Consider the following 20,944-nt stretch of genomic DNA (forward strand, 5'->3'; position numbering starts at 1 on the left):
ACTACAGAATCTATTACATAAAAATGGAGAATTGCACAATGACTGACGATGTAGCTATTCAATTTATGTTTCTGATAACTACAATGGCATCAGTATATGGCTTTCAGTACTTGAAATCAAAGAAACGGAGATGTAAAAAACGGTGGTGGATTCATCCATTGAATCTGAGAAGAATACAACAGGGGGACTTTTATAACCTTTTAGAGGAAATGAGAGTTGATGATCCCCAACAATTTGTGAAATACGTGAGAATGAACCCAACCCAGTTTGATACATTACTGAACTTGGTTGTTGTTTAATGTAATATCTTTGTATGTTTTATGTTTCTTGTCGTATAGACAAGGGTTTTCTTGATATAAAATAATCAACTTTTCGTCATATGATTCCATGTTGCGCGCCTAGCTATCATCACGGCCAATAGATCAAAATATTGCCTGTAGGCAAAGCCCATGAGATGTTAAACAAAAAGTGAAAACACGCTTTCCGCTTGTGTACTGTTTCCAAATCGCATAAACATAAGCATGAAAGTTTGGAGTTTGCAAAGTTTGTTAACGTCTTATGATTAAGATTAAGTTTATGCTTATGTAATTCATTGTGAATGCTTTCATTAAATAACATGGACACAAGGTTTTATGCTTACGTTATGTTTATGTTTAATTTTCATTGTGAATGGGCCTTTAGATGTTCTATTCAAAATTGACTGGGTTGGTGTTACATTTTCTGTAACAGGAACACAACAGCAGGTGCCCATTTGATTTCTGTTCATAATGAACTGTTTAAATATTGTGACAGCGACGTGAGAATCGAACTCACGACCAGCGTCCCGCATGAAAGCAGATCGCACAGGCTCCACGGAACATTGAGTGACGTCGCGCGGTGGAGAGAAGAGAGAGGGTGTATTACGTCACGCGACGAGTTTGCGCGCGCATCTGGTGCTGGTAGAGAGGAGAGGGCCCTGGATTTCTCTGGAATGCCATCTCTAGAGACGGGTCGAACTTTCGAGGCTACGTCGCTGTAGTTATAAATTACGGTCGCGAAGGAACGACAGCAGTTTCAGTTTCTGAGTTTTCAGTTATTCAGTCAGTGAGAAAGCCAGAGCAAGGAAGCCAGTCTTGTGTACCGGAGTTCGACTCGAGTGTGCGTCCGCATCTGCGTCAGCATCCGAAGGCCTGAGTTCGAGTGCAGTGGACCGCAGTTGGAGGGACCTGAGTTCGAGTGCAGTGGACCGCAGTTGGAGGGACCCGAGTTCGAGTACAGTGAACTGTCTCTGAAGGTCTGTGGTTCGAGATACTGTGAACTCGAGTGACTGAGATAGAAGAACTGTGAACTGAGAACTGGTAGTTCTGATTTGTAAATAGTGCTTTGTAAATATTAGTTAAGATTAACAGTTCATTGTTGTGCGTAATAGTCCAAGTAAATTATCATTGTCGTCGGTGGAGTGCTATAACGAATACTGTGTTGAGTGAGGATCCAATTGTTGACGAGAGCGTTTAAGGTGAATTGTAGAAAGGAATTACTGTTGTGACAAATAAATTACATTGTTGTTACTAATAAAATTACAATATTATAGTTTGATGCACTGCAGAAGACTAGAAACATTCACAACTGCACTGTTTGATAGTCCCTTCATTACTGAACAGAATACCACACCGCGAAACATTTCGTGCACGCTTGTGCAATAATAAAACTTGTTTTGTTTGTTACTACAGTCGAGCATCGATTATCCGAATACCGATCAACCGAAACATTGGTTAACCGAAAGGGTTCCAGTTAGAAAATTCAAATTTGGGCGCGCGCCATGTAGAAGTTCCGCTAGTGCTGTTTGCAAGATTTAGCGGCAAAAAAAACGAATCTCAGCTCTGAAGCGGAAAGGAATTTGGACTTCTTTTCCTAAACTGTAGGCCTAGTTTAATGGCCATTTTTAACTTGTCAAACTAGGCTAGTCAGTTCTTTGTGTTATTTGCAAGACATGTGATACAAAATATATCTGTACAGTTTTGTGTTTAATATCAGTGTTTCTTTGTTTCATACTGCTCCTATGAACCGGTACAATTTGTTTTCGTAAATGATCGTTTATTCGAAATATCAGTTATCCGAACACCCTCCCCCCCGTCCCCAATTGTTTTGGATAATCGATGCTCTACTGTATACCATATTTTGGAACGGAGGGAGTAGTAGTTACACTTACTATTAGATTCGCTTGTTCAAGCCCGTCAGAAGACGAAAGAATTTTAAAGGCGACCAAAATCATTAGCATGGCATTCTTGGGAAGAAAATTAAGCTCAGAAGATCATATCGTAAATTTTTAGTTTGTAAGAGAGGCATATTACGACCTAGGCCAGGCGCAGACGAGCGACAGTCGTGTCGCAGGGAAAATAGAGCTTGTTGCAACTTTTCTGTCGCTGCGTCAGAACTGTCGTTCGTGTGCGCTGTAGCTACACATTAAACTAACTGATAAATTTTTTGCGATGCGACTGTCGACCGATAAAAGTCGCTCGTCTGCCCGTGACCTTAATGATTTGACGTAGAATTGATCGCTATAGCCCTACCTTGTCTTCGTTAGTATTCAACTCTATTAAGCATCTTCCTCTTTCATGTTGTTATGGAGATTAATGGATTATACAAATATTTCTATCTCAGAAATTGAATTTTTGTCGTTCTAGCAGATTTTCTTTACGGATGATCAAGTGCTCATGTCTGACAATGAAGAGTCCCAGAGATTCTTGTTTGCTTGACGGGGATACGACAACTCATGTAGGTCTTGATAGTGTTCACCTCCCCTCCTGCTTAAAAAAGTTCCTTGTGCAGACACTTGTATTTCCCTATTTTGACTATGCTGACATTTTACTGACTGACCTTTCCAGCGACAACAAAACGAAACTTCAACGTGCTCATAAATTGTGTGTACGTTTTGTAAGCAATGTTCGTAAATATGATAATATTACCCCATCCCTGGAAGCAATAGGTTGGCTTAAACTAGATAAGAAAAGAAATTTACATTCACTTCTCTTTCTCTTCGAAATCTTCTCTTCTATTCCTTCGTACCTGTCGTCTCGCTTCACTTACCTTTCTTCCCACCATAATCTAAACACACGCTCTCGCCATGAAACAATACTAACAATACCATCTCATCGCACTTCCTCATACTCATCCTCTTTCACAGTAATCCTGGCAAGACTCTGGAATTCGCTACCTGCTAGCATCAGGGACTGTCGAAATAAAATTGAATTCAAACGCAAACTTACTAGGCACTTGGTCAGTAATTGATTTCTTGTAAATAGTTTCCTTAATCTATCACAAAATATTTCAATATCCAGTAATTTCATCACTATACAATTTTGTTATTCTAGGTTTAATTTGTAATTCAGTAAATATAAAATATTCTTTGTTTTTCTATGACTATTTCGTTTGTATGACGTCATTCCATTTTCAACCAATGAAGTGTAATGAGATTTTGAATTCCAACCAATCACAGTCAAACATCGCGATAATTTCTACACCCAGATTTATCGCTATCAATTTATTGCATGGTCGTTCTTTTGTTTAGTCGTGGTCTCCAACTGTTTCCCCGTAAATTGATGATCATGAATACATTGAGATGCAACTACACGGTTAAACTTTTCTTTCAACTTTAAAGCAATGAATGCAAGATTGATATTTAATATTAATTAATGTATTTACGCAGTGAAAACGGCGCACCATGTAGACACAAAATCTTCATGCATCTTAATTGAACGTACCTTTTAAACTTGATTCTTTCAATATTTTTCCCAGATTGCACGCATACGCGATTGGAATATTGAACTGTGTAGATGCAGCTTTAGTTCCGTTACACACTACAGCTAGAATGCGTTTGTCGAGCTATAAAAAATGTTTTCGTGTAGCACGTAGTAACGGTCGAAATAAGGCACAGCTGACACTGGTCCTGCTCACACACAGGTAACCTAACCTATATTGTAGCCTATGAAATACATCTTCATCTTCTAATTCCATGTCCATTGTAGGCTATCTGAAAAAATTACATTCCTTCATTCAGATTAGATAACTGCGTTTTCAACAATTGTTCATTTAATTAATGTATTAATCAGGTTACTGTAATTATATTATAAAATTTTAAATTAAATCATGATTTCAGCAGATAATGAAAATGTATTTGTTATAATAATGTCAAAAGTGCAGTACATGTAATTAACATTGTTAAACCTGTATTTCGCTTTTCGCAATTGGCATTACTGAATAGTAACATCGAATTTCTTTATTGCAGTAATCGATATTCATCTATTTCAACATCACAATGTCTGAATACCGTATACTAATTGTATGTAATTTTATTCTTCATATTATAGTTGGAATCTCCTGGTAGAGGGGCAGAGAAGGCCTGACGGCCTTACCTCTACCAGGTTAAATAAATAAATAAATAAATAAATAAATAAATAGTAAATAAATACTAAATACAAGAAATCACCACCAGACGTATCGTATACGGATTTGATGGCTGGAGAGGAATTCGTGATGTGCCGGTCCTTAGCTGGGCAGCACAATCGACACGCAACTCATTCCATCACCCCGAGAAAAATTCTAACTACGACCTTGTCCGTTACAAGTGCCACTATGGAAAGCGGTTACATTACTGAGGTGGTTTCGGAGAATGAACAAATTTAGATACAGTCTCTAGCTCTATTATCTCCATTAGAAAGTTCGAAATGTTCAAGAAGGATGTTTGTGTGTCTATAGTACAGGCACTTACGAGCCCTTCATCAAGTACGTTTTGTTGCTGAACAAAATACGATAGTTCACGGAAATACGACAGCGTGACTTCCTTTCACGTGACGTCCTGGAGATCGTGAGACAACATTATTACCGTCGTAACATCTCTTCCCTATTCTTTAACAGAATACAAAATTATGTAGCCTATATGTAACGCAGAACCATCGATCCTGTAAATTTATGCAATAGATTTGTTTGACGTGTATGAAACATGATTTGGATATTATTTTTTTAATATTTATAATATATACAGAGTGATTATTATTTCGAGATGTAGTTATGAAATTGGTCGCGGAGGTTTTTTTTTTGCTTTGTTAATTAATGACGCTTTATCGACTACTAGGTTATTTAGCGTTGATGGGATTGATGATAGCGAGATGATATTGGGGGAGAAGAGGATTCGCCATGATTACCTGACATTTGCCTTACTGTTGGGGAAAACTTCGGAAAAAATCCAACCAGGTAATCATAGCCCAAGCGAGAATCGAATCCACGCCCGATCGCAACTCCGGATCGACAGGCAACGTCTCAGTCCACTGAGCTACGTCTGTGGCCCTCTAGTCGCGGAGGTCAAAAGTGTATTAAAGTGTGAGAAAGTGGCTTTTTTGAGCGTGTTTAAGACTCTGCTTAGGATATAACAAATGTTTTCAATGAATTCTGACAGCAATAAAATGTTTTCTTTCAAAAATGTTGTTGAAAACTTTTTGGGGCTACGTTAAAAAGTTTGTAAGAAACACATGTCAGTGAAAGGAAAGAATCTAGATGCGATAGAAAGTTTTACCTCCAACATATTGCAACATATGTGTACAAAAACTGAATACTAACTAAGCGGATCGAAACAGAAACTTACAATGAAACTTCTTCCAGTTTGACAATAAAATTACAATAAAACAAAAAGTAAATTCTGGCCAGTTCTTTACCTTAGTGCATGGGTTTAGTGTCTACTTTTGTTTGACAGCAAGAAGTTGAAAAAGTCCCCATCGACACACTAGATCCGGTGTGTATTGAATTTTACAGTAATTCAGCTTTCCTTATACAGGGACATTACTTTATTTTTACATACATTTTTAACATTAACCTGGCTATACTTGGAAACACTGCTACCCCCTTCCATTACAGGAGTTTGGTGTTACTAGTGCAATATATAAACAAATAATTTTACTAGCTACAGGAGGAGATAAAAGTAGTGTGTCAATTTATGTTACAGGGAAATACAGTATTATGATTTTCAGTTTGATCATTACTTTTACGGTATTTTATCAAGAAACAGTAGAATAGCAACAATTTTTTTTTCATAAACTCAACTCTTCAGGCGGTTATATTCATTATGTAATGTCTACTTTATTCAGCATATTACTAACCTAATTTATTCCTGAGAATTTTGGGAGCACTTACGTAAGAAACCCAAATTTCTACAGCTAACTTCTTGACTGACTTATTAGGATTTCCCCGCATCCTTTCTCTAGTATCTTCTACAGCATCTTCTGTCACCTTTGTTGGCCATCTTACACTTTTCTTCCTTTCTGTATACTCTGTTGCTCTAAATTTATCTACCAGATTAATTACATTTCTACGAAAATATTCCGTAATGGTATAATCAGCAAATTGTGAGAAAAAAAAACTGTTGTTCACATTCGGTTATAGCCTATTGTAATATTCCAGTCCTTCATACCTACAAACAGTAAAACAAAACTCTTGTTTAAATAATGCTGTTCAGTACCGTACCATATTATAGGGTACCGTACTTTCGCTAACTCTAATCTTCACTTGTGCTCAGTCCACACAGATAAATTCAGTTATGCTACACACCATACCTGTGTGAAAATAAACTTCAATAATATAAGCTCTTTCTTATATAGAAAACGCAACATATTTCTGAAACACACTGTACTCTGTAGTACTTCACTGCTAGCAACAGCGGCCGTAAGTTTGTGTGACTGACGTTAGCAAGGAGATTAGTGAAAGGGGTGGGAGTCAAGTACATTTAGAAACACAGGTACAATAAAAATTGAAGTAAAAATAAAATGATGTCCCTGTAGTTCTATAAGATAAAAATGTATTTAATAATTTTCGATTAAATTAAAGCAATGTGACAGTGTTGACGGATGTTTTTTTTTTTTTTTTTTTTTGCAATATGTAATTTTGTCGAAGTTGCAGGTATCGTAAAATATATTTGAAGAGTACAGGGGAAAAACAATCAAAGTCACAAAGTTCTCATAAGGGTGATGCCATCATCTAATTCAGTATATTATTGCAAATTTTAGGGTTTTTTTAAACCAAAACTGTTAAAGAATTATCACCATGGATAGTCATCCTTTTTCACTTTTTCATTAGGAACAGCAATAAATTTTGCAGTAATATACTGAATTAGAAGATGACATCACCCTCAAGAAAATTGACAATAATTTTTAACAATTGTTTGTATTATGGTCAATTTTCGGACTGCCTTAAAATTTCAAGAGTTTTACCAATATAGAAAAAGGGTAACAAACACTGAGCTACGCCGGTGGTCCTCTAGTTGGGGAGGTCAAAAGTGTATTAAAGTGGCTTTTTTGAGCGTATACAGGGTGCGACATTTAAAACAGGCCACCTGAATAGTACGGCCGTTTGTAGTGATAGAAGACAAATCTTCAGACTAAAGTTGTTTGGCGTGAAGAATGACATACGAGTATTGCGGTATAGATATTTATTTGTTAGGTGCAGGTGTAGAGAAGATATGGAAGCCAGCTTCATTATTTTAAATGAATTGATATGATTTATTATGTGCCACTTAATAATTCATTTGAAGACATATACAACAACTGTGTTTTGATGGCTATTGATGATAGTTGAAGGTCAAAGATTAAAAAAATTAGTTCACTTCAATGAACCGATAAACTACTGGGTTGCCACATTATACAGTTTGAACCGTACAAATCGAATTAAACAAACATTCAACTCGTTGTACTGTTTCGTTTATGTATATGTGTGCATGAAGACCCAAAATGGCCTGCACGTTCACCAGACTTAACGCCAATGGACTATTATTTGTGGGGAAAATTAAAACAAACGGTATATCAAGAAATACCGACGAGCCCCGAAGACATGAAAGATCGTATAACACGAGCATGCTCAGCGATAAGCTCTGATGAAATTCAACGTGCAATGTTTTCCGCTCAGAATCGCTTTGCATCATGTATCAGTGCTAAAAGTCACCACTTTGAACACATGACGTAATTCTGAACATACGATGTAAGTAAGTTACAGAAATGATTGACTCTTTAACAAACACATTGTTCATAATTAACCTTCAGTTATCTTCAATGGCCATCGACACACAGTTTTTGTATGCTTCTTCAAACGCACTATTAAAGGGCAAATAATAAATCATATCAATCCATTTAAAATAATGAAGTTGGTTTCCGTATTTCCCCTACATCTGCGCCTATCAAACAAATATCTACTGTATATCACAATAATTATGTCCCCCTTCACGCCAAACAACTTTTGTCTGAAGATTTGTCTTCTGTCAGTACAAATGACCGTGCTACTCAGGTGGTCTGTTTTAAATGCCTCACCCGTTATAAGACTCTGCATAAGACAAAGAGGAAGACAGAAAATTGGAAATATTGGAGAATGCTGGATTTGCAGTGAAAGAGCTACCCCTGGACAGAAAAATATGAATGAATGAATGAATGAATGAATGAATGAATGAATGAATGTGCTTTTTTAAATTAACAGTGCCTTTCTCCTGTTTTTTGTTTGAGAATAAGATTCTTAGGAAAATATTTGGGGCTAAGAGAGATGAAGTTACAGGAGAATGGAGAAAGTTACACAACACAGAACTGCACGCATTGTATTCTTCACCTGACATAATCAGGAACATTAAATCCAGACGTTTGAGATGGGCAGGGCATGTAGCACGTATGGGTGAATCCAGAAATACATATAGAGTGTTAGTTGGGAGGCCGGAGGGAAAAAGACCTTTAGGGAGGCCGAGACGTAGATGGGAAGATAATATTAAAATGGATTTGAGGGAGGTGGGATATGATGATAGAGAATGGATTAATTTTGCTCAGGATAGGGACCAATGGCGGGCTTATGTGAGGGCAGCAATGAACCTCCGGGTTCCTTAAAAGCCATTAAGTAAGTAAGTAAGTAAGTAAGTAAGTAAGTTTCTCCTGTTTTTAATTACCATTTTTGCCTGCTTATTTTAAGTATCATAAATGCCTAAACATACGGGCTCTAGTGATCAAGTTTATTTTCGGAACGAATTGTTGCCGTAACGTCAGTTTAAGTGATTCGATTATCGTAGTTTGGTTAACTGTCCCAGTTTCTTGGAATGAATTAACGATGATAATATAATTTCCACTGCAGTCAGTTGTACGATAGGTCTGCGCATTCCTAGTGTGCATTTCTATGAGTGATCGTCAAGGACTGTCACGTTGAGAAATGTGTCCGCGCGGTCACCAGAGGGCAAGCAGTGTTTTTTTCTTCCGTATTGTAGGAGTGTTATTTTGGACGTGTGTGCTCTGGCAGCAGGCGCGTGTCCACGTGAACTGAGCGCTGGCCTGTGTGATATTCTATTTTTAAGCTCTGCCTCTCGAGTCGGCCAATCATGCTCTGTCTCCCATGGAACATTCAGTGTAGAGTCAGAGCTGCCCACGAGACATAATTCACAATTAGAGAGGAGCTTAAACGATATTTTCAAGTATCTGTGACAACTGTGACTGTGACAATTAAATATCTGTGACTTTTATCGGTGATTTTGTCACACCGATATTTTATAATATCGATACGTAGCATGAATTACACCGATATTTTGTCACACCGATAAAAATTAGTAGGAAATATTGAAGAGCAGTGAAATATGAATACGATTTCTCTATACACACCGCTCATCAGTGATTTATATGGGAAAATTCAACAAAGAAATTATGTACATGTACCATTAACAAATAAATACTTACCTAACTGAATAGTAACATGTCAAAAGTTAACCTCATGTACCAAGAGGTTATATTATAGATATTGAACCAGTTGATCATTTTTAAATGTAGTTGGGTATGGAGAAATTGAGGTTATATGATTATCCTAACCGTTTTAAAAATTGATCCTTTTTGTTGTATATAATACAATGGATAAATTATTTTAAGTCGTGTATTAACATTATAATATTGAGTCATAGAATAACAATTAATGAAACATAAGTATTCGGAAAAACATTGGACAATAATTACAAAACTAAACAGTTGTTCAGACAGAATTTTACACAAGATTAAGTACTGGTAACCAATGGTGTTGTTATTTACATCGTGTAATAACTACATCATTTATAATAAGATGGAGAAACTACCGCCCGATTGCTGTTATTGTATCATGCGCACGCGCAAACCAACGACGTAGAGGAGAAAATATCAGTCACAGAGTACTGAATACGGAGCAGATTTCGATAGCGATATTTTGTCACAGATATTTCGCGTCATCAGTCACAGGTTTATCTGTGACAAAAAATACCTCTGACAAAATATCGGTTTGTGAAATGTCGGCCATCTCTAAGTGTAGAGTCAGAGCTGCCCATGAGACATAATTCACAATGTGCTGCACCTTTCTTCACACATTTGGTACGAAATTCCTTTTCTCTCCATAAATCGCAACTAGTGAATTTCGGGTTGTGCTTAATGCTCATTTTGCATGACTCCCACGATAACGATATAGTGTGCACATGATTTTAAGTTTAATACTTATACATAACCTAATTACCTTAATTGTTATCTTTATGATCTGACCTGGCCTGGCCTGAACTGACCTGAGCAGAATATTTTTAGAGTACAGCGTTCTGTAATAAAACAAATTTTGTGCGGTAATGAAAAATGGAAATTTATCCTTTGAAGAGGTGGAAAAATTCAAATACCTGGGAGCAACAGTAAAAAATATAAATAATACTCGGGAGGAAACTAAACACAGAATAAATATGGGAAATGCCTGTTATTATTCGGTTGAGAAGCTTTTATCATCCCGTCTGCTGTCAAAAAATCTGAAAGTTAGAATTTATAAAACAGTTATATTACCTGTTGTTCTTTATGGTTGTGAAACTTGGACTCTCACTTTGAGAGAGGAACATAGGTTAAGGGTGTTTGAGAATAAGGTGCTTAGGAAAATATTTGGGGCTAAGAGGGATGAAGTTACAGGAGAATGGAGAAAGTTACACAACACAGAACTGCACGCATTGTATTCTTCACCTGACATAATTAGGAACATTAAATCCAGACGTTTGAGATAGACAGGCCATGTAGCAAGTATGGGCGAATCCAGAAATGCATAGAGTGTTAATTGGGAGGCCGGAGGGAAAAAGACCTTTGGGGAGGCCGAGACGTAGATGGGAGAATAATATTAAAATGGATTTGAGGGAGGTAGGATACGATGATAGAGAGTGGATTAATCTTGCACAAGATAGGGACTAATGGCGGGCTTATGTGAGGGCGGCAATGAACCTGCGGGTACCTTAAAAGCCAGTAAGTAAGTAATGAAAAATACAATCCTTTAAAAAAAAAGCCCCCACAAAAAGATGATGTCCACTCATTTACACCCCCCAAACAGAATACAGGTAAAACAATATAATTTATTTGTCTCAATAGCACCGAGGATGTTATACCATGAAAATTGAAAATTTCTATGCCTTCCTCCATCCGCTATTGTAACATGTAAATGTGGTGTCGCTCTCCTATCCTTGCAAGCACATGGTGAAGAAAGGGTAGAACGGAGAAAAATTCTCTCCGGCACTGGGACTCTAACTCGCGTTTTCAGCTCTACGTGCTGACACTTTATCCATTAAGTCACACAGGATTCTATTTCCGATGCCGGATTGAATCCTTCTCTGTTACCTTGTTCACCATCTATACTAATAATAAATCTGTAGCCGAAATTTTTCTGGTAATTTTCGATTTTCCAAAAATAATTGGTCCTAACATATATAATTAACCACCATGAAACCGAAAATCGCATTTTTGAAATTCTTGTTAGTATGTCTATGTTTGTTACCTTTTCACGCGATAATGGCTGAACCGATTTATATGAAAATTGGAATATAAATTAAGTTCGTTGTAACTTAGATTTTAGGCTATATGGCATTCAAAATACTTTATTTAAAAGGGGGGTTATAAGGAGGCCTGAATTAAATCGAAATATTTCGCTTATTATTGATTTTTGTGAAAAATGCTACATAACAAAAGTTTCTTTAAAAATGATTTACGATAAGTTTTATTCTTTACAAAATTTTGATAGGACTGATATTTAATGAGATAAATGAGTTTTAAAATTAAAATAACGCCATCTAAGATAGTGCAATGAATTAAGAACAAATGACTTCGTCTATAAGGGGCCTTGGACAACAACAATCGAAACAGGGGCCTTGGACATCAACAATCGAAAGCTATTAAACATAGCCTACAGAGAATGTTTCTGTGTTTGTATGAAGTAATATCAGAAGTAAAATTAACGATTTGTATAATTAATTATTATTTCGCCATTGTAAAGTGTAGTTTCTCTAGATGGACATAATGCTATAATGTTATTACAGTAACGTTTGAGTAAATCGAGGACAGGTAGGATTAAAATAGCTTCTTATGCACAGAAAATTTGATAGGCTATTTTGTACATTCGTTTTCTGTATTTCTTAAAATAATATTTATGTACACTCATTTTAATCTCAGAGAATTAACGAACAACGAGAGTGTATTGATTTAGTATGCAGTAATAGTACGTTAGCTTAGGAATCCATTATTTTATAATTCAAATTTTAACTATGCTCAATTGAATCGTGTTAAAATACATAAAATATATATGCAATAAATGCAATGCAAAAAAAAAGTGGGTAATGAGCGAAGCAGATTATCTTGCGCTGTTGTAAAAGTTGTTGCCTGGATCAAACGTCCTATTTTAATTATGTAATTACTTTATATTTATTTCTAACAGGTGCACCGGAGCGCACGGGTACGGCTAGTATGGTATAAATGGACAAATCTTGTAGGTATATTGATCTGGTAAGGGTAGGATGCAATACTTTTTTCCTTTTAAGGAAATGTAGGAGGTATATTGTAAAATTATTGCAAACGAAAGTCATTTACATGTATTTAAAGTATTCTTTGAATCGGACTGTACCGTGGTGTGTTTCATAATAATGATACAGGGACATCATTTTATTTTTACTTCAATTTTTATTGTACCTGAGTTTTTGAATGTACTTCACTCCCACCCCTTCTACTAAGGAAGTTCCAACTCCACACAGAACCAAGACCGCAGATAGTAAGCAGTACTGAGTTACTGAGTATAGTACGTTCCAGAAATATGTTCGCGTTTTCCAGTGACGAAAGAGCTTTCAATATTGAATCATATTTTCGCACAGGTACTGTCCGTTTGCCTACGTCGCATCCCGATTTCCCCCACCTGCTTCTGCTCGCCCCTCTGTAAAAGCTGGACTGTCTTAGCTCTTTTCTGAAAACATTAATTTCTCTTAGGAATTGGACGTTTACGTAATATTATACAGCTGTTGAATTTAACTTAAATAAAAGGGCCTCGTTAAGTAATTAACTGTCACGTGATTTCCTCCCTTTCTACAATCCTGCGGCATAACCACTTGGACGGACAGTAGATAGCATGTCTGAGTAATTTTATATTTTCGGGTCGGGCAGAAGTGAAGATTGAATTCACAGTACGTAGAGTAGGTACAGAATTATTTCAACATGAGTTATTAGTACGAAGGACGAAACTGGCAATTGGAATTAGATGCAATAGTCTATAGTGCGATAATATGCACAAAAGAACTGAAGCCTGTATCGAAATGAACGGCCACCATTTTCAAAATTGTGTTTAAATATTCATATTATGATTATTTTTCAATTTAACTTCTTTCTCTATATTGTACGCTAATGTGCTGTAGACAGTATAATATAGACTGCATAATGAATACGTTCGCATGGATAACTCACTTCGTGAGTAAAAACACTAAGTGTTAATACAGTACTGTACTTTGATTAAAGAAAAACCTAATGAAAATTATCAAACTCAAAATCGCGATATTTCCTAGTTTACGTAAATGGATGAACTACTTTTCTTCCTTCCTATACCTAGTAGAGTGATTTGTGTTTTACGCTAGTATCATCGAACTCCAGTCTTGGAGGGGGGAGCAAGCGGTGTTTCCGGTTCTCTAAAGGTATAGACAGGTTAATATTAAAAATGTTAGTAAAAATAAAATGATGTCCCTGTATAAGCTGCGGGTATGAAAATATAAACTATCAAGAACGTTATCGCAGCTCATTCATGCAGCTCTCACAAACAATATTGGCTCGCCTTCTGGAAATGTCATCGAGATCACCTGCCAAAAACGCTGCCTCCCGCACGGAAATATCATATGTACTTCGGTGCATCATATTTTATTGATAAGCGTAAGTAATCACTTCTTGATTCAAGATGGCGCCTTGTTCCGTCGGATCCCGGCCACTTAGTCACTTATAATGAGTGCACTTCTGTACATAGTGTCGGACATTGTGCCGCTGTCACATATTCTGTGACACAGTACATGAGGGTAGGCCAACAAAGGGGAACAGAAAGGTAGAACTTAAATTGAGCAGGATTCAATCCGGCATCGGAACTAGAATCCAGGGTGTCTTAATGGTTAAAGCGTTAGTACGTAGAGTTGAAAACCCAGATTCAAGTCCCGGTGCCCGAGAGAATTATTCTCCGTTTTACCCATTCTTCATCATATGGCAATGCAGAATTCCTGCACAGAAATACCATAATATGTACTTCGGTACATCATAATAACTTTGTAAGGCCGGGATTACGATCGACGTTCGTTTGCGTTACGTTACATTACGGTGAAGTACGTAGAAGTTCGACAAATGCAAGCTTCGTGTATTTCATTACGATCAACGTTAGAATGAACGAACGCATGACGGCGTTGTTTCAACATTGCCAAGGTCAAGCTTTCACAAACGCAAAGAAACGTAAGCTGAACGTCAACCAATCACGAGTCAGAAGCCCTTCATATGTTTTCACCTCTTCTTTCGTTTTGTAGATGCGCTATATTGCTACTGAAATATTAAATAAAATCATATTAATTAAAAATAACATAATACGAGAAACGATCTTTGATTGAATATGTCACATAACATGAATATATTTCCTCTACATGGCATAAAACACATTTTGTTTAAGATTAAATATTATAGGCAGCAAACATGAAAGCCTTCATAACACCTAATTCAACAATTGCATTTCGTATATCCCTGTAGTGTAATGGTAAAGAGCCTGGTCGTGGTGTAGATGGACCCTGGTTTGAGCCTGGGTTAAACCAATTTTTTTTATCTTTTTAATAATTTATTTACATTATTTTATACACGTTATTTTATTTTAACCCGAAATAAAGGGGCTTTTACCTCACAAATAATATATTCGTAATTCGCACTAGTCCAGCTATTTAGTAGGGAAGACTGTTGTACCTTCAGCATAGTATAGCTTTGAACTTTTTTTTTTTTTTGCTACCTAAAAGACTCAAACTGAAGTAGATTGTGGAGAAAGTCGCTCAGTAGTTCTGGTCGTAATTTCGGTTTGATTTATTGCAAAGTGTGAGTTCTGTGGACGAAACAATTTTTTTAGTACCAGAAGTAAACATTTCGTTCATTGATATTATGTTTTCTAACACAAAATCAAGAAATAAAATCTTGTAAAGTAAAGTTGTAAAGGAAACTTCAATAATTATTTCAAGCATTTTTCATTTAAAATATTTCATTTCTCAAAATTAAAAAAAAGGTGAAAAGTGTTTCAAGGTACAACAGTCTTCCCAAGTACTGGTATATGGTTTTATTATTATTATTATTATTATTATTATTATTATTATTATTATTATTATTGTCTATATTATTCTGTCGTAAAATATTTTTGTAATACCGGTAGGCCTATTTTATTTGTCTCAAAGTTACCATAAAATTCAATGTTTATCATAATCACCTGACTGACTGACGTGTGCATTTCAGTACTCATTATGGCCGGCAGAGCGTGATAGTTGTCACGAACGTCGATCATAATAAACAGCCTCTGAACGTTCGTTAGAAATTCAATGTACAGATGAACGCAACGTAACGTAACGCAAACGAACGTCGATCATAATCCCGGCCTAAGCACGTTTTGTTTCATACGTCCAACTTGAAAACGATTTCTCTTGTAATTCTACAAATAATGATCTCAATGTTCTCGCAGTATGAGCCTTTTATATAAAATTAATATATAACACACACACGCGCATGAATGTTAGCTACAAATAAATAGAGCATAGCCCCTGGACCTTATACTAACTACATACATTACAAAATCGTTCTTAGATCTCCATTACTAGCCGTAGTCATATCAATATTACGAAAATTTTTTTTTATTTTATTGGGTTATTTTACGACGGTGTATCAACATCTAGGTTATTTAGCGTCTGAATGAGATGAAGGTGATAATGCCGGTGAAATGAGTCCGGGGTCCAGCACCGAAAGTTACCCAGCATTTGCTCGTATTGGGTTGAGGGAAAACCACGGAAAAAACCTCAACAAGGTAACTTGCCCCGACCGGGATTCGAAACCGGGCCAATTACGAAAAATAATATCATTAAAGAGAGGGTTTACGAGGTTCTTTTGGGAAATTATGATCACGTGTTCGAGCCCACCCAATGTTAATGATGATGATGATGATGATGATGATGATCATTATCATCATCATCAGGCTCATTTTAAGGCAATTAGGCCTATCTACTTTAAAGAACTGTGATATTTTTAAAGGTTTTCAGAAATTAGATATTGTTAATTGTTTGAAAACTATGTAATATCATAAAAGTAGTGAACCCCTTGTCATTTTAGGCACGACCCGCCACTGATGCCAACCGTCTTTCCCTTTTGAGGAGACTTCCATTAACACAATAGCCGCCATGAATAAAATCTGTGATTTTCGCAAGGCACACTGGTACTACTTTTTTGTAGAGGTGTTTACTGTGTTCATATTTTACGCAATGTGACCTCAGTGAGACGGCTGAAAATAAAGCGCCTTGGCGTGGTTCGATTGGCGTCGTTCACATCCATGCTTCAAGCAATGAATTGTAGTTCTGAAGTGCTGAAAATCTCGTGCAATCACCGAATCATCGCTTCACAGGATATTGTCTTTGTCATCGTTCGTTTTTGTCTTACTTCTGTTATAAGCCGTACCATTGTGTAAGCTTAACTAGTGTTTGTTACATTCTTGAAGACTGCGTCTAGTTGTGAATTGTGGTGAGTTTATAGATTCTGTTGTAATGTGCAAATAGTCTGTTGTTGCGTAGAAGACATTCGTAGTGCTTTCGAGTCCTGTCTAGTGCATGAACGTTTCTGTATTGTCAGAATGATGTCCTGTGTTATCGTATGTGTGTGTTTGTGTGTGGAGGAGATAGATGGAAGTTTAGGGTTACCATCCGTCCGGCAAAAGGAGGACATGTCTTCTTTTTTAATCATTTTATCCTGTCCTGCAGGCATTAAAAAAATTGAAATGTCCGGCATTTCGCATTTCAACTAGAATTAATATGAATATTGAATAATGTGCGATATTATGCATAGAATATATTTAAAAAAATGGTGAAACCTATGAAAGAATTTAACTGCTTTCAATGATTGAAGCTGGAGCACATAAAAAAACATAAAATATGATGAACTATTGACATGCATTGAATTCTTACGCTCTAAAAATGTCACTATTCGTGATTCTAAGCTATTTTATCAATTTTATTCTGCAATGTACCGGGACATCATTTTATTTTTACTTGCATTTTATTGTACCTGCGTTTCTGAATGTACTTGACTCCCACCCCTTTCACTAATGTCCTTGCTAACGTCAGCCACACAAACTTACGGCCACTGTTGCTAGCAGTGAAGTAAACAGTACAGAATACAGTGTGTTTCAGAAATATACTGCATTTTCTATAGAGGAAAGAGCTTATATTATTGAAGTTTATTTTCACACAGGTATGGTATGTAGCATAACTGAATTTATCTATGTGGACTGAGCACAAGTGAAGATTAAAGTTACTGAAAGTACGGTACCCTATAATGTGGTACAGTACTTAACAGCATTATTTAAACAAGAGTTTTATTTTACTGTTTGTAGGTATGAAAGACGATGATGGAAACTGGAATTACACTATAACCGAATGTGAACAACAGTTTTTTTCACGCTTTCCTGATTATATCATTACGGAATATTTTCGTAGGAATGTCATTAATCTGGTAGATAAATTTAGAGCAACAGGGTGTCCAGAAAGGAAGAAAAGTGTAAGATGGCCAACAAAGGTGACAGAAGATGCTAGAGAAAAAAGGATACAACGAAGTCCTAATAAGTCGGTCAAGAAGTTGGCTGTATAAATTGGGGTTTCTTGCGGAAGTGCTCACAAAATTCTCAGGAATAGGCATAAATTAGGTTGGTAATATGCTGAATAAAGTAGACGTTACATAATGAATAGGCTATACCCGCCTGAACAGTTGAGTTTGTGAAAAAAAATTGCTACTACTCTACTGTTTTTTGATAAAATACCGTAAAAGTAATGAACAAACTGAAAATCGTAATTCTGTATTTCCCTATAGCATAAATGGATACACTACTTTTCTCTACTCCTGTAATGGAAGGGGGTAACTGTGTTTCCGAGTATAGCCAGGTTAATGTTAAAAATGTTGGTAAAAATAAAGTGATGTCCCTGTACAAAGATATGCCAATCAAGTTAATTTTGACAAAGATTTAAGTTTAGATAAACAATGGTGGAAATTCTTCAATTCCAGTAGTTCTGCGAGCACTGAAACTTTCTCAAAACTCTTAAGAATATGTCAATTCTATTTATTTATCCCAAGTCACAATGGAAGTGATGAGAGAGTATTTTCCATGATATCTGCTCAATGGACAAAAGAACGAAATCGCATGCTAACGGAGACAGTCAGAGGTATCATCATGGTGAAATATAATTTCAAGGACATGTCCTGTGAACAGTTCCATAGTTATTTGTTACAAGATAGAAGTTTGTCTCTTCAGGCTCTTGTGCTCAAAGTGGGCTCCACCGATAAGTAGGGTACAGGTGTAATACTGATCCAGCAATTAGTGAGAAAACTGTCTACGGTGAACCATTGTTTTTATCTATAATTTTGTTCATACCAATTTTTAAAAAGTCCTCCTTTTTTCCAGCAATGTCCTCTTATTTTAGATTCCATGTCGTCCTATAGAATTCTTCTCATGATAACCCTACGGAAGTCCTTCATGTAGAAATGAGGATCATGCCAACAAGTCCTGTTAAACCTCTTTCACACTTTCCAAAATAAAAATGAAAAATAATAAAACAATACAGTAGACACGAATGAAAAGACCAATCACACTGCATAATTAACACGCTGCTTTCTATACTGCTATCGGTAAAGACTGATGTTTTCCTTATACGCATATAGCACCACCATTTGACACCGCGTGACCTATGCTGATTCAAGACATGCGTGGGCTGAGGTAGCGATAACATTCACTCTCAACATCGCGCGAAGTGGAGGGGCAAGGCATTGGATTTGACCTTCAGATGCATTTTCTACAGACGCGGAGTATAGTCAGCGATGTATCCAATGAAGGGGGTGGGGAAGAAACTGGTTACCCTACCTCATTACCTCCTGGCTTAGTTGCCTCATAAATGGTGCCTTGTTGGTATCACTTGTGAGGTTCAGACCTGTGTGGAGACAGTTGACTAAACAACAATAAGAAATTAATGTTCTAAGTCAGATGTTCCCCACATCGCAAGGATTGAAATTGTGTATTTGAACAGCATTGTGCTGAATTCTCTTCCACCCGATTTAGAACTTCTACTACGCACGTCTGGTGTCCTTGTGCTTCTAGGCAATCCTAATAGTTCGTCGTAGCCCTAAATTAACTGTTTCTTACACTCGCCAGTGCATGCGGATAATCTTATATATGCCAGAGCAAGGTCGTCGGGCACTTCTGCTGATATAAAATAAAAGTAGCCTATTTTTTTATTGTTGACATTGCCATGCGCCAAAATGCACACCAATCCAGAGTTGCCAGATTGGGAGAAAAGTTGCGAATTGGGCTACTCCGGAGCCCTGATTGCGACTAATTTTTACTCCAGGCGATTTGCGAATGTTTGGACTACTAGAAATTTTGACGAGTAAAATTTGGACGGATGGCAACTCCTTGTCATTTTTAAACATCATATCTTTTACATTCCTTTTTCTTTGGATTTATATTTGGCATGACATGGGTTTTCGAATCCTCAATAAATGATTAGCTCGTAACAACTTGAGAGAGTTGAAACTCACGTGAATCACCTCCTTTTAAATATCTTGTCACTATTATAAGTTATTTATTCTTTTATATTGTGTTTGAATATTCACAAGATAACGATGGCTGCTTTTAAGTGCCCAGAACAAAAAAAAAAAAAACAAAAAAAAAAAAAAAAAAACAGACCTATGTAGAATCGATTAATTTAATCGTGACCTAATTAGAAGGAAAGTGTATAAAATCTTTCCAACTGCATATAAAGTTTTTAAAACCTTAAAATTGTTTAGTCACACGTTAAAAAGTGTTAGAATTTAAAAAAAAAAGTTATATACCTTGGACAGACGCAACATCGCGTCGAAACGGGCCGTCTGTCCAAGGTATATAACCTTTTTTAAAAATTGTAACACTTTTTAACGTGTGAGTAAACAATTTTATGTTTTTAACAAACAAAGTGTTAACGTGAACTAGAATCAATGACAAAGTTTTTGCCGCTGTTCGCAGCAAAGTACGTAATACTGCACGAGTTCACATATTGCAGAACCACTGAACCACGTTAATCCTCTAGCAGCTATGTTTTTTTTGCAAGTAGATCATGACATTGTCCTCCTCTCTCCTTAAAATTTTATATGCATTTTTAATGATTTTAGCAGACTGTATGTATGGTTTACCGCGTCCATTCGGTAACACACAACGTTAATTTTCATCATCACTATCAATATTTCAAGACACAGACTTCCAAGGACGTCACATGATAACAACTAGTTTACACTTCAACTAATCCCAGCACAAAACTTAGTTTCAACTCATATACGAAGAATAGAATACTGAGTAGCCTTTCTTCAAATAAAGTTTTGCAACAGCGCTTAGTTTCTTG

The 20,944-nt window shown here is 36.4% G+C and overlaps 1 protein-coding gene across 2 annotated transcripts in view; it reads left to right on the forward strand.

Moving 5' to 3' along the window:
* The window catches only part of plx (PTB_TBC1D1_like and TBC domain-containing protein plx), a 403,577-nt gene that overhangs the window by 241,324 nt on the left and 141,309 nt on the right, over nucleotides 1-20,944 (forward strand). The window contains exon 1 of one of the 2 annotated variants that reach the window (XM_069829431.1): nucleotides 16,866-17,048. The exons of the other annotated variant lie outside the window; for it this stretch is intronic. The gene's annotated coding sequence lies outside the window, so the exon portion shown is untranslated. Of the gene's footprint in view, nucleotides 1-16,865; nucleotides 17,049-20,944 lie in introns of those variants that run through there. 2 annotated transcript variants of the gene reach the window in all.

This window comes from Periplaneta americana, chromosome 6, assembly GCF_040183065.1.
Source record: "Periplaneta americana isolate PAMFEO1 chromosome 6, P.americana_PAMFEO1_priV1, whole genome shotgun sequence".
Taxonomy (NCBI): Eukaryota; Metazoa; Arthropoda; class Insecta; order Blattodea; family Blattidae; genus Periplaneta; species Periplaneta americana.